General features: G+C 42.4%; 2 long non-coding RNA genes across 2 annotated transcripts in view; one reads left to right on the forward strand and one right to left on the reverse strand.

The window, feature by feature from the left end:
- Positions 1-12,385, forward strand: part of LOC112544305 (uncharacterized) — a 92,823-nt gene that overhangs the window by 53,335 nt on the left and 27,103 nt on the right. Inside the window, exon 5 of the long non-coding RNA XR_012904130.1 lies at positions 10,352-10,404. This is a non-coding gene — a long non-coding RNA (uncharacterized LOC112544305). The remainder of the gene's footprint in view (positions 1-10,351; positions 10,405-12,385) is intronic.
- The window catches only part of LOC142829583 (uncharacterized), a 93,772-nt gene that overhangs the window by 41,118 nt on the left and 40,269 nt on the right, over positions 1-12,385 (reverse strand). The window lies entirely within an intron of this gene.

The following is a 12,385-nucleotide window of genomic DNA, read 5'->3' on the forward strand; positions in this document are numbered from 1 at the left end:
GGCAGCAGCGCATGGGAAGGGCAGGGGAGACTACTGAGAAGCAGCCTCTGCCTGCGGTAAGCCCATGGGAGCTGGGACCCTCCGCGGACAGGGGCTGCTGGACCTGGTGCAAGCAGTGACTGAGCAAGCCCAGCTTTGCCTTGGCTCATGTTGGGTCTGGGACCTTTCCCCTATTGTAGTTTTGTAATTTAAATGTAATAGGAGCCTGGTTGCCTGCACACCCAGCACCTACTCCATTTAAACTGCAGAGCTGCACTGGGGATAGCTCCTGGACCCAGCGCTAGACAGGACAGACCGTCTTCCCTTACCGACTAAGCATGTAGTCGATACAAATTGTATCAATTACACAATTAGCTACTTCCCCACCTCTTAACATCCTTAAAGTACATCACACAGGACATGAAAATGTTCACAATCTTGAGTGACAGATCTCTCAGGGGCATGCATAGAAATTTCACTTTGACCCCATAAGGGGGAGAGACATTCTGTGCCTTTACCCGAGCTGTGGCAGGAGCTTGCTCTTTCCTCCTTCTACTCTTCTGCTGTCCCTGGTGAGAGCTTGAGCTCCTCCCTGCAACTTGGAAGCAGGAGGTGGTCACTCTCCCTGACATGCCCAGGGCTGGAGGAGTTCTGTGCCCCCTGATAATTATGGGGGGGGCACACCCCTGCTTGCCTCACTTGTGCACGCCCCTGGATCAACCTAAATTTTAGATGTAGGCCATTTCTGAGTCTGTGGTCTTTCTACCTCTTCAGCCTGTCTTCTTCTACTCTTTATTCTAGGGGTATGTCTACCTTTATGGGATATGTCTACAAAAGTTGCCCCTTCTGTACCAAGTTTTGTTGCCAAAAACTGCCTTTTGGTGACAAAACAGTGAAAGCATTCACAGTGCAATGCGACTTTTGTGGGGAAAAAAACAGTTTCTGTGACAAAAATCTTCCACTCTTATGGGAGATGTTTTTCTTTTCCCTCTTATTATTGTTGACAAAGAGCCAGTGTAGATTCTGCTGTTTGTTTTGTCTACAAAACTGGCTTCTGCCAATGTTCCACAATGCCTGCCCTGAAGGCTGTGTTCAGTGTTTGATCTCTGCTGCTTTGCATGCATGCACCCCTACCTTTTGCAAAACTCTGGGAAGTATCTGACAGCTGACTGAGCTGCTCCATTTAGGGAACAAACAAAGAACAAATCATTGAAATGCTCCTATTCTGCCCTGCACAGGAAAACAGCAGCAGGCAGACTGCTGGGCTGTGTCTACACTCGCGGCTTCTTGCACAAGAACATCTTGAGTAAGGGTTCTTGTGCAAGAAAATGTCCACACTGCCATGTGCGAGCGAGCTGTGCTTTTGCACACGAGCTCCCATGGCAGTGTGGACGCTCTCTTGCACAAGAAAGCTCCGACGGCCATTTTAGCCGTAGGGCTTTCTTGTGCAAGAAATCCCTGCCGAGCGTCCACACTGCCCTCTTGCGCAAGAGCTCCTGCGCGAGAGGGCTTATACCTGTTAAAAAAGAACATAGCTCTTATGTAGGAAGCCCTCTCTTACCACGCCATACTGTAAATTTCCTTGCACAAGAGTGGGCGGGCAGTGTAGACGCTATGCGGATTCTTGTGCAAGAACAGCCATATTTGTGCAAAAAGCCACGAGTTTAGACATAGCCCTGCTGTAGGGGGAAGGCTGGAGAGGCTGTTGTGCTGCTTTGACATTTCTTAACACAGAGCACTCACAGAGCTACTCATGATGCCACTCCTAGCAGCTGAGCGTGTTCTGGGAGAACTCCAAGGGAATTCCAAGATGTGCAGGGATCAGCTCTCCCTTTCCACAACACTGCACTGTGGGATACATAGAAAACAGTCACTGCTCACTCTGTCAGTTATGGTGTCCCAAATATGGACTTGATCTGTCGATAGAGGGAGCAAGTGTCAACACCCTCTGGTGATTTTTGTTTTGATGATTTTTGGGTGTCAATAAAAGTTTTGTCAACAAATCTTGGTAGTGTACACATACCTTAGGCTAGGTCTACACAACAAAGAAAAGTCAGAAAAAGATACGCAAATTGTAAACTACAATCTGCATATCTTTTTCTGACTTTCCTTTTGAAAGAGGCTTTTCTGAAATTTGGCCTGTCTACATGGCACCAAATTTCAGAAAAACCTTCTCTTTTGAGACATCCCTCCTTCATGAAACGAGGTTTACAGAATGGTGAAAGATTTTCCAGGATACCTCCGATATCCCAGAAAAGAGCTGCAGAAGACATAGCCTTAGGTTGCTGACTCTTTCATCCATTCCTGTGGTGCTGTAACTGAACTAGAAAAGGAGTTTTTTTACCTTTCTACTTTCACATAAATTTCTCCAATGTCATGATGCCCTGCAATCATTTCTTCACCTTCGCTTATCTTAAAGTGTCCTACCATTTGACAGTGTGTTCACAGATATGTGCTAATAGCCTGCTCTGATTCTGGTATCATTTACATTTCGACTAAGAAATTCTCCATTTCTGAATGATCCCAGCAGCTTTTTATTAAGAAATCTCAGTTCACTTAGCTAGTGCCTCTCTGAAAGTCCACAATTCTACAGTATAGCTAATCCTGATAACTGGGTTTCTGTCTAATTTATTCTACCATCTACTTCAGAAATTAACACAAGGTTGATGTATCACTAAGGCCAGGCAATTCTACTCTACATTTGAGACCAAATATTTAATAGTTTGATATAAATATTACAACAGTACATAGTGCTATATAAATTATAACAAATAATTGTCTAATCTCAGTTCCACCTGGGAGGCTATTGCCTTTAATTATTGAAAAAAGAGGCACAATCTTCAAACAAAAGACAAAGACTTCAGAGGTGCTGAGTACCTCAACTCCCTTTGATTGTATTACCTTTAAAGAACATTCTCAGGACCTCACAGACTCAAACATAGTGCTCATAAACAGGAATTCAGAAGGTAACTCAACATCAGTACCTGTGAATGTTGGAAGTTTACATCCCACCATCTCCTTTCTTCTTCAGTGTGTGCTTATTTTAAGGGTGTCTGCACCACCGCACTGCAGTGCTTCCAGAAGTCATCATCATAGACTTTTTGGACAGAAGTTCTTGACGAGAGACCAAATCTGGGCAAGTTGAGTTTGAACCCATAGTGGTAATATCCTTTTACCAGTAGCCTAATCTTGACCCTCCCTAAAGGAATCTCCCAGTCTCCTGAATAGTGGTTATGAGGGGGTCCAACAGCTTCAGTGGGCCCCCAGGCAAGGTGTGTGTGTGGAGGGGGGGTCAGCTCAGCACCCATGGAAGGGGCAGGGCCTTGGGTGGACGGGGTGGGGTAGCCCACCTAGAGCATGACACTGCCCCCCCCCTCAGAACCAGTGCTCTGGTGGTGATTTAAAGGACTAGGTCTCCAGCCACTGCTGCTACTGCTGCAGTAGCAATGGCTGGCAGAAAGGGGCCTCTTTGAATCAGTTGCTCATTTTGTGTCCCTTCCCCATCAGCGGGCCTGGTGGTTACTGACAGTTCTTCAACTGGTTATTAACTAAGAATTAAGAATCCCTTAGAAGGAGATTCTTGCCATAAATTATGCATCTGATAAAGAAGATTTCAGTTGTATCTATAAACCCATTTTCAGATAACAGAATGATGAATAGCTAGAAAATGTTGAAATTGCTAATGACAGTTATTAATGAAAATGGGGACCGGAATGATCATAATACTATGCAAAGGTGTAATGCAAGAAATTAATAATTATTGCTTCAGTTTGTTTTCATTATTTCAAGGTAATGCTAATGATAGCTATGTTGAGCACATTTATCTGTGTGCAAGAATAACTTGTGTTTGTGCGTGTATGTGTTATATACAAAAAAAACTTTGTCAGAAGAATACTATTAAGGCTACATAGTCAATCACTCAAATGTTAGGAAATGCTAGAATTAAGGTTGTCTGTGCAAACTTGATTTGACCATTGTCATGTCATTTTTTATCACATTTTCACATGCTAGTTTTTCCTCTTGTCTTTTTCGATGCACAGAGTAGATGATGCACAGTTAGGGTACATCAACACTGCAATATTGTTTTGGAATAACTGATATTATTTTGAAATAAGAAAATGCACATCTACACAGCAAGTCATTATTTCAAAATAATGTCAAGCTTGAGGACTTCTTACAATGACTCCTGTAACCCTCATTTCATGAGTAAGGGAAGTCGAAGAAAGAGTGTTCTTCCTTTGACTTCCTGCTGTGTAGATAGCTTAATTCGTTTTTTGGTGCTATTTCAACTTCAGCTACGCAATTGACATAGCTGAAGTTGCATATCTTAATTTGACTTCTTCCCTGCAGTGTAGACGTGTCCAAAGTAAGCAGCTATTTGTTCAATATTTGGTTTCTCCTCATTGTTTAATGTGTGCACATTATTCAAACCCTGCTTAGAGAACAAAATCGTTAATTTCCTAGTGAGCTTTTTTGTGGCATTCATTGCTATGATATCTGAGGGTTTCACGAATATTAACACATTTATTTTCACAAAACCCCTGAGAGATGAGATATCCTTTTTATAGATGGAGAACTTAGAGAGATGAAAGTAAAAAGTACCCTCTAATTTTGGGTACCCAATTTGAAATACCTAGGATTTGGGTTTTTAGAATACTTAGCATTATATTATGCTCTTTATATGTTCAACAAGCACCCCACGTTGACCACAGTTGCAGCTGTAAATGCTAGCGCTTCTGCAGATCAGACCTTGGGATGTCAAGTTGGGCACACATAAAAACAAGGAGTACAGGCACATTTAATGTTAGCATTTCCTAACTGTTGAGTGCATAACTTTGTAACATTAGTAGTAATCTTTTAATATTGTTGTTGTGTATAATTTTCTACGTTTTAAAAAATACAAACTAAAACCCCCATAGATTTCATTGTGTGTTGTCACTGACACTCATCTGGGTCATCAGCATGACTGGAACCTTCATGTCCACCACACAGACCCATATTGCTTGAGCTACTGTAGTAACAAATAGGTTGTCATCCCCTATGTGGCTCAGCGCTACAGGAGTCTCACTGGATATTTGCTGAAACCAGAGGAAAAGTGAGACTTGAGAGTCTTGGGTTCTATTCCAGGCTCTGGAGGGAAGTGTGCTAGAGCAGGCATCAGCTCTTCCCTCCATTTCCCAAAGTTTTCCCCCTTTTGTCCCAGCCCCTCAAGCATGCTTGTATTCTACTCCCATCTCTTTCCCACCTCTGCTGTTTGTCCCAGTCCTATTCTCTTCACATAGCCAGTCTGCTGCTCAGGCTTCTAATGCTAATTTCAGGCTCTTGGCACAGCCAATCCCAGGTCCTGTCTGACTCCTCATTCAATCTCTCTCTTTCCTGTTCCCACTGGCTCCCAGTCTCTTTCCTCTCTGGACTCTTTTTTTCAAATATCAGTTCCTCACACCCCCAAACACCTTGTCCCAGCTTTTAACCAGCCAGTCCTAGTTTTCCACTAGCACCCTAACTTCTCATCAGAACTACTTTTTTCCATCTTTCATCTCCTTCCCTCTGCCCACGGGTTTCTAATCCCAGTCTCTCCCCCCACCTCAGTCTCCCACAACCCACTGGCTCCTACTTTGTCCCTGACTCCCACTTTCCAACTTTGTCTCCTGGTTCTAGTGTCCTTGACCACAGATTCCCATTCTCTCCCTAGTCCCCAGCTCCCAGTCCCATTTTCCTTGTTTAACCAGTCAGTGTCTCCTCTCCATCTCCCAGTTTTCCTCTTCTCTCTTATGACCTGGCTTTCAGGCCCTGGCTCTTTCCATCCAGGTTTAATCTACTCCCTGCTTCCTCAGGTCCAGTTCTTGTCACCCCATCATTCAAATTAGGCAACTTCCTCTTACCCTTTGCTGTATTTTAGCAGGAGACATGTAATTGAGAGCATGGACTATAGAGGTTCCCAGCTGTCAGTACCACAGTCTGGCCCTGGCTCATGCTGCAGCAGCCAAAGCTGCAGTTCCAGGGTAGTCCAGCTCAGCCCTTAGCTGGAGCATGCCCAGCATTGATGGACTCTTCTGGGAATTTAGATGCACGGCTCTAGCAAGTTTCTGCTGAGCATATGCAAGCTGATACTTTATTTTCCAACTTGGACAAATTTGGCCATATTTTCATGAGGATGGCCAAAAGCACATCCTTGACACAAAGGGCCCCCCTTGCCAAATTTCAAGTCACTGTTCCAAAGCACTGTGGTGCTAAAGCATATTAAATAAAGGTGACCTGAATTTATTAACATGGGCAAAACAGCATTTTTCCTTAGCACCATTCTCTGAAATAATTTAACTATTATGAATTACATTTCCCCAAAAATTTTCAGCCTGAAATAGACACTGGTCATGGAAAAATCTCAAACTGTTAGGATGCATCTAGCCTGGCATGATTTTGCAGAAATACTTTTAACGGAAAAGTTTTTCCGTTCAAGTATTTCCGCAAAAGAGCATCTAGATTGGCACGGATGCTTTTGAGCAAAAGCATCCGTGCCCAGTATAGACGCGCTTTTGCACAAGAAAGCTCCGATGGCCATTTTAGCCATCGGGCTTTCTTGCGCAAAAAATTAAGGTGCTTGTCTACACTGGCCCTCTTGCGCAAGAGGGCTTATCCCTGAGCGGGAGCGTCAAAGTATTTGCGCAAGAAGCACTGAATTCTTACATTAGAACATCAGTGCTCTTGCGCAAATTCAAGCGGCCAGTGTAGACAGCTGGCAAGTTTTTGCGAAAAGTGGTCGCTTTTGTGCAAAATCTTGCCAGTCTAGATGCACCCTTAATGTTTGGCAAAGTGATAAGCAAGTGGATACCAGATTTTAAAATGAAAATTGGCGGGTAATCTTAATAGAGGAATTAGACATATACGCCCAATCAACTTGAAAGTATTTGATAGGTTTGATAATATCACCATGAAGATCTAATCTCAACCATTTTGAGACGGGCCAGTACACCCAGCACAGTCGTGGTTCAGTATCCCATTTTGTAGACAGCAGATGAGATGATAGAAAGTGTAAGAATGAATCACTGTAAGTTTGTTGATGGAGTCAACATTTTGGTGGACCTGGGCTTTAATCTGCCTCAGCTTTTGCGATTTTGCTGTGTTTATCTTGACTTCCTAAAAATTAACCTTAAAGACCAAAATGATCCTTCCTAAGATTTTCTTTGAAGTCTGCACAAAGACTTGCAAGGATGTGTTTCGTGGTACAGGTTGAACCTCTCTAGTCCAGCAACATCCATGGTCCAGCATGATTTTAGACCCTGATGTCCACTTATGGGTGTGGCCAAGTTTCCTGTGGTCCCATAAAGTTTGTTTACAGCCCACGAGTCCTGGCTCTCAGTGTTCTGTGCTGTTATTTAGCTCTAATTTACCCCTAAATGTCTTCTAAGAGCCCAGTAAGCCGTTGAAGTGTTGGTAATATTGCTAGACAATGCTGATGTCTGGCGAACTGTCTGGTTTGTCACCACTAAGTTCCCAAGGGTGCCAGACTAGAGAGGTTCAACCTGTAATACCATCCTTTACAACTTAAGGAATATTTTCAAGTCCTAGAGAATGGGATACACAATACCACTCTGGAAATGGATTTGAAGATATGAGGCATCAGCACTGTCTTATTGCTGTGGATCCTATTAACATTTACTCTGTCTTGACTGTTTTGTAACATGTTGATTAAGTTTTTCCAAGCAGACCATAGAATATATGGGAGCCAGAAGGAAGGACCAGTATCCCTGAGGTAACAACTTTGTTCTTGTTTAAAATAAAAAACAAAGCACAACCTCCTTAACATAATACAAGATCCAATTGATTGATTGGAGATGGTTGGATTTTTACAGGTAGGAAGTACTCTTGCCCAAAATTTAGTGCAGAGTTGTGCTGTTAAATTGTGGTCACCTACCGCTGCATTTCAGCTATGAGTGAAAGATTCACATGGATGGAACATAGAGCAGCACAAATCTGAAAATAAAGGGAGGGTTGGGAGATATTTTACACTTCTATTGCTCATTCTACTTGAGTATCTATAAGAATCCAGTAGCAAATTAAGCCTTACAATATCCTTGTAAGGTAGATATCACTGCCTGTATTTTATCAATGGGGAAATGAGACAAATATTTGTAGGCTCAGCATAGTCCTGCAGCAAGTCAGTAGCAGACCCAGGAATAGTACCCTGACTCCTAATTGTGTGCTTTAACTACTATACTGTGCTCCCTCTGATGTACAGATGTACACCTCCACATTCTCAGTCTCTTATTACTAGGACGTGCCTGCTCTTCTAACAGTTAAATGTTAGTCATGAATGAAAATAGAAAATATTCCTTTTGTAGTCTCAGAATCTGATTCTCTTGTTCTTTATATAGTGAATACAACACAATGTTAAAATAGATTTCACACTGATGACACACAAGCTGCCACCCCCTAAGACTCACTCAGGAATATTTAATTGTCCACTGGAGATCACGATCCACTTAAAATTCACAGCTTTAGTTCTTGTGGCCATACAGTAATAGTGACTGGTCAGTAGATGGCGCAGCTGCAGCAGGCAGCGGTAAGTCTATGAGGGCCAGGCAAAGGGATGAAGACAGCAGACACCTCGCTGCCTTGACTCCCCCCTGGCTTGTCAGCAGTTGGATGCGTGACAGAGACCGGGGGAAGGGGGGTGGAAGAGCAACATGGGAAAGAGGAGGAGGAATGGCGCTGAGCCAGCCTTCAACACAAAGCTCCCAGTGGCAGGCTCAGGCTTTTGCCAGCGCTGGGTGTCTGTCCTGCTGGTGACAGCTCCAGCCTGAGGGAGGGAGTCATCTAGGAGAAAAGTAGCACGAGGCGGGGGTCCCGTCCCCCTCGCAGAGTAGAGCCACCTCGTCCCCAGGCCTGCAGCAGCCAGTGGCGTTTAGCTGCTTGCTGGTGTTTTGTTGAATCCGTTTTCTCCGTGTAAATGGATGTAGGACCAAAGGAGGGGCGGGAATCTGAGTGCCTGACTCCCGCCTCACAACCAGCTGGGGGTAATCAACAATTAGAGCAGCAGCGGACAAGCGCCGTGTTGCTGCTGCTGTGGCCACACAGGCTGGATTCTCCATGCCCACACCCAGGCTTATTTCAGTTCTCGTGGCAAGCCGATTGTTAGAAACAGGGTTGGTGTCTGTGGGGGAGGGCGTGGTATAGGGGAGCTCTTGGTGTTGGGGAGAGGAGGGGACAAGGGCTTGTAGTGCTGAGGGGCGGGGACGGAGCTCTTGCAGAAGTTCTGGAGTGGCAGAGCTATGGTGCCTGGCAGGGGAAGAGCTGCTGCAAGAGGGCTGGGAGGCTGACCATTGGGAACAGGCTTCTTGCTATAGGTGGGGAGGGGAAAGAGTTTTGTTGCTGCATGGGTGCTGTTGGGGGCCCATATCTGGGTGCCAGTCTTGACAAATGATCTGTGTTCCACGGAACATTGAAGTGACACGATCCTTGTGTGGGGTTACTGCTCCCGAGAATATGTTTTGAGGAGAGGGCTGTGAACAGGAGGCGCTGCTTGTGCCACCAAGATCCCACCCTGACTTGAGTAGTGGACTGCTGACAGACCTAGCCCACTGGTTGCAGAAGCAGGGAACAAGTCTCTTGTGGATTCAGCATAGCTAATTTCTCACACATAAGTTTATCTCCTAATTTTTAAAATACAGTATGAAAAGTGCACATGTATTAAAGGCACAGCACACTTAGGAACCACTACACCTGTAAATTGGTAGCATTTGATTAACAATAAAACAGCTTTATCTCCATGCCTATGGAACATGGCTTAATCAGCACAGAGTTCTCTGTGCTGCTGAAAGGCAGAAAACTCTTTACTACATAAAAAGAATCCAGATCCTTTGAAATCCAGTTCTCAGTTTAGATATGATTCTTAGCATTTTTTTTTAAAGTTTTATTTCTGCTTTTATTTTTAGATTTAAAAGTATTGAGTACGTTTTCTATCGATATAATAACATTATATAGTTGAATTACACTTTTATTTTGGGGAACAATGGTGTACAAATAGTTCTAAAGTTGTGGCATTTCATTTCCTGTAAAAGGAGCAGAATTAAGTTAACTTCACTTTTACATATTTTAATAAAATTTCTAAGCTTTGTAATTTGAATACTTAAAATGTATAAGCTTTTAAGAAAATTCCAATAATTTCTTGAAGATTTTTTGTTGGTGAGGTGAGAGAGTGTCTTCCTTCTTAACTCCAAGTTAATAAAGTTCCACACACAAACAGGGTGAGCTATTCACAGAGAACAATTTACTCAAATGTTTGCTGTTTGTGAGTTATTTGTGTATTTACTACTCATGCTGTGTAGTTGGTCATTTAAGTCAATTTAAGTCATTGTTTTTTGTTCCTAATTAGATGACTCCCAAACCACATGGAGCATTCAAAATGACCAGGGGAACACTTCAAGTGTAAGTACTTGTGCAAATAGAAGTTCACGCATATGTTTGGAATATTCAGTGAATATTCCAAAGTTCCCTGACACAAAAGTGGGGCAGATACTATTGAAATGAATTTGCAGTTGTGTTTGATTTAATGTCTACAGTATTTGCCTATCTCTTTCTGCTGGTGACTGGGATGTAAAAGGCTCTGTATTCCTGTTTCTGTAGTCAAGTTTCTGAATCTACAGTAGATTCAGCAGTGACATGCTAGATGGAAATCCATTCAACAGGATCATGAACTGGGTTAATTGATATGCAGATCCATTCTTTAAGAAATAAAGCATTTACAAATTGGAATTATATGAAGTAACACTGCTAACACTTGCTCACTTTACACAGATAGCAGGTGAGCTCCAAATAGAGCAGAAGGAATCCATAGAAGGTGGAGAAGAGCTGAACACTACTGAATCTCTGTGGTCCAGACATAGGCCCAGGCTAACAAACATCATCAGTATTTCGTAGATGTCTATTTAGGAGACTACTTCTGTTTTTCTAGTACAGCACTTATCCAGCCCAATCCTTCAACCTTCGCTCACTTTGAATAGCACTTAGATAAGTCATTTTCTACATGTAGTAAGAGGAATTACTGGCACAAGTGCTACTCAGTATGACCAAGAGTTTCAGAATAGGGACCTTACAAGGAGATCTGCCCCGTCATGATTTCTCATAGGGTTAGTTAGTTGCTACTTTCTATCCAAACCAGGGATCAAATCCAGGCACAGTTTATCACAAGTGAAACAGCATTTTCTAGGCTTCATGTAATATATCTCCAAAGAATTATTGTTTTGTAGATTCTATCATCTGGTATCTTTGCTGGGGGGAAAACAGAAGTCTGACATTAAAATTTATTTTATTTTAGCTAACCTCTTAACAGCTGATTATGCTATGTGCCATTGTACTCCTCATTTAATATCTACAAACGTTCCATCAAAATAGGAAAACTTTTTTCTTTCTGAAATGGATTATTTAGTTGAGCACATTTCCTTTGGTGATAGACATTTGTATTTGAAATCAGAATTGTCCAGCAGAATTATTATTGAATCATGTAAAACAGAGCTAGAAAAGACCAATTAGATCATCTCATCCATCTCCTTGCTAATGTAGGACTATTCCTTACCAGACATTTGAGTGCTTTTTTTTTTGCATTGCAGTTTTAAATGCCTCTAGGGATGAGGCTTCCATCTCTTCCCCTAGGCAAATATTCCACAGCCTAACGCATCATGCTATAAGAAATATTTTCCTGATGTTTAACCTAAATTTGTCTTTTCTTAAATACATTTAATTTCCCCTAGATTTATCGCCTTGTACCATTCTAAATAAATCTGGTCATTTCTTGATATTGACCCCCTCGAATAGGCTGTGTTCTTTTCTCCACACCTTATTCCTTTGTCAGTACAGCTATAGATGTTTAGCTCTTTTATTCTTTCCTCACTATTCTGTCCCTCCAGGCCACTAACCATTTTTCTTATTTTTCTTTGAACTTCCATGTTGGAAGTGATTTTTGTAAAATTTGTCCCCATTAAACCGAGGATCTGCCCTGAAAAAAGGAGTTTGTAAAAGCGGCATCACTGGACTCCATGTTTATTGTCTCTCATGACTTATAAGTCAGATCTTTATGCCATGTTATTATAGCCATGTTGGTCCCAGAATATCAGAGAGACAAGGTAGGTGAGGTGTAATATATTTTATTGGACCAACATAAGCTTGCAAGCTAACACAAAGAGGAAGAACTCTGTGTAAGTTTGAAAGCTTGTCTTTCTCACCAAGAGAAGTTGATCCAATAAAAGATAATACCTCACCCACCTTATCTCTGTAACTCAAATTTAGTCAGTTTACAAGTGAAAGATTGTTTTCTGTATTGCCAGCCTTGTAAACTCAGTCTAGAATCAGACAGTCGGGATGGGTTTTTTTTTTTTTTTTTCTGGCTCATACATGGCACTAATAATGATTC

This window comes from Pelodiscus sinensis, chromosome 5 (genome assembly GCF_049634645.1).
Source record: "Pelodiscus sinensis isolate JC-2024 chromosome 5, ASM4963464v1, whole genome shotgun sequence".
Lineage (NCBI taxonomy): Eukaryota > Metazoa > Chordata > Testudines > Trionychidae > Pelodiscus > Pelodiscus sinensis.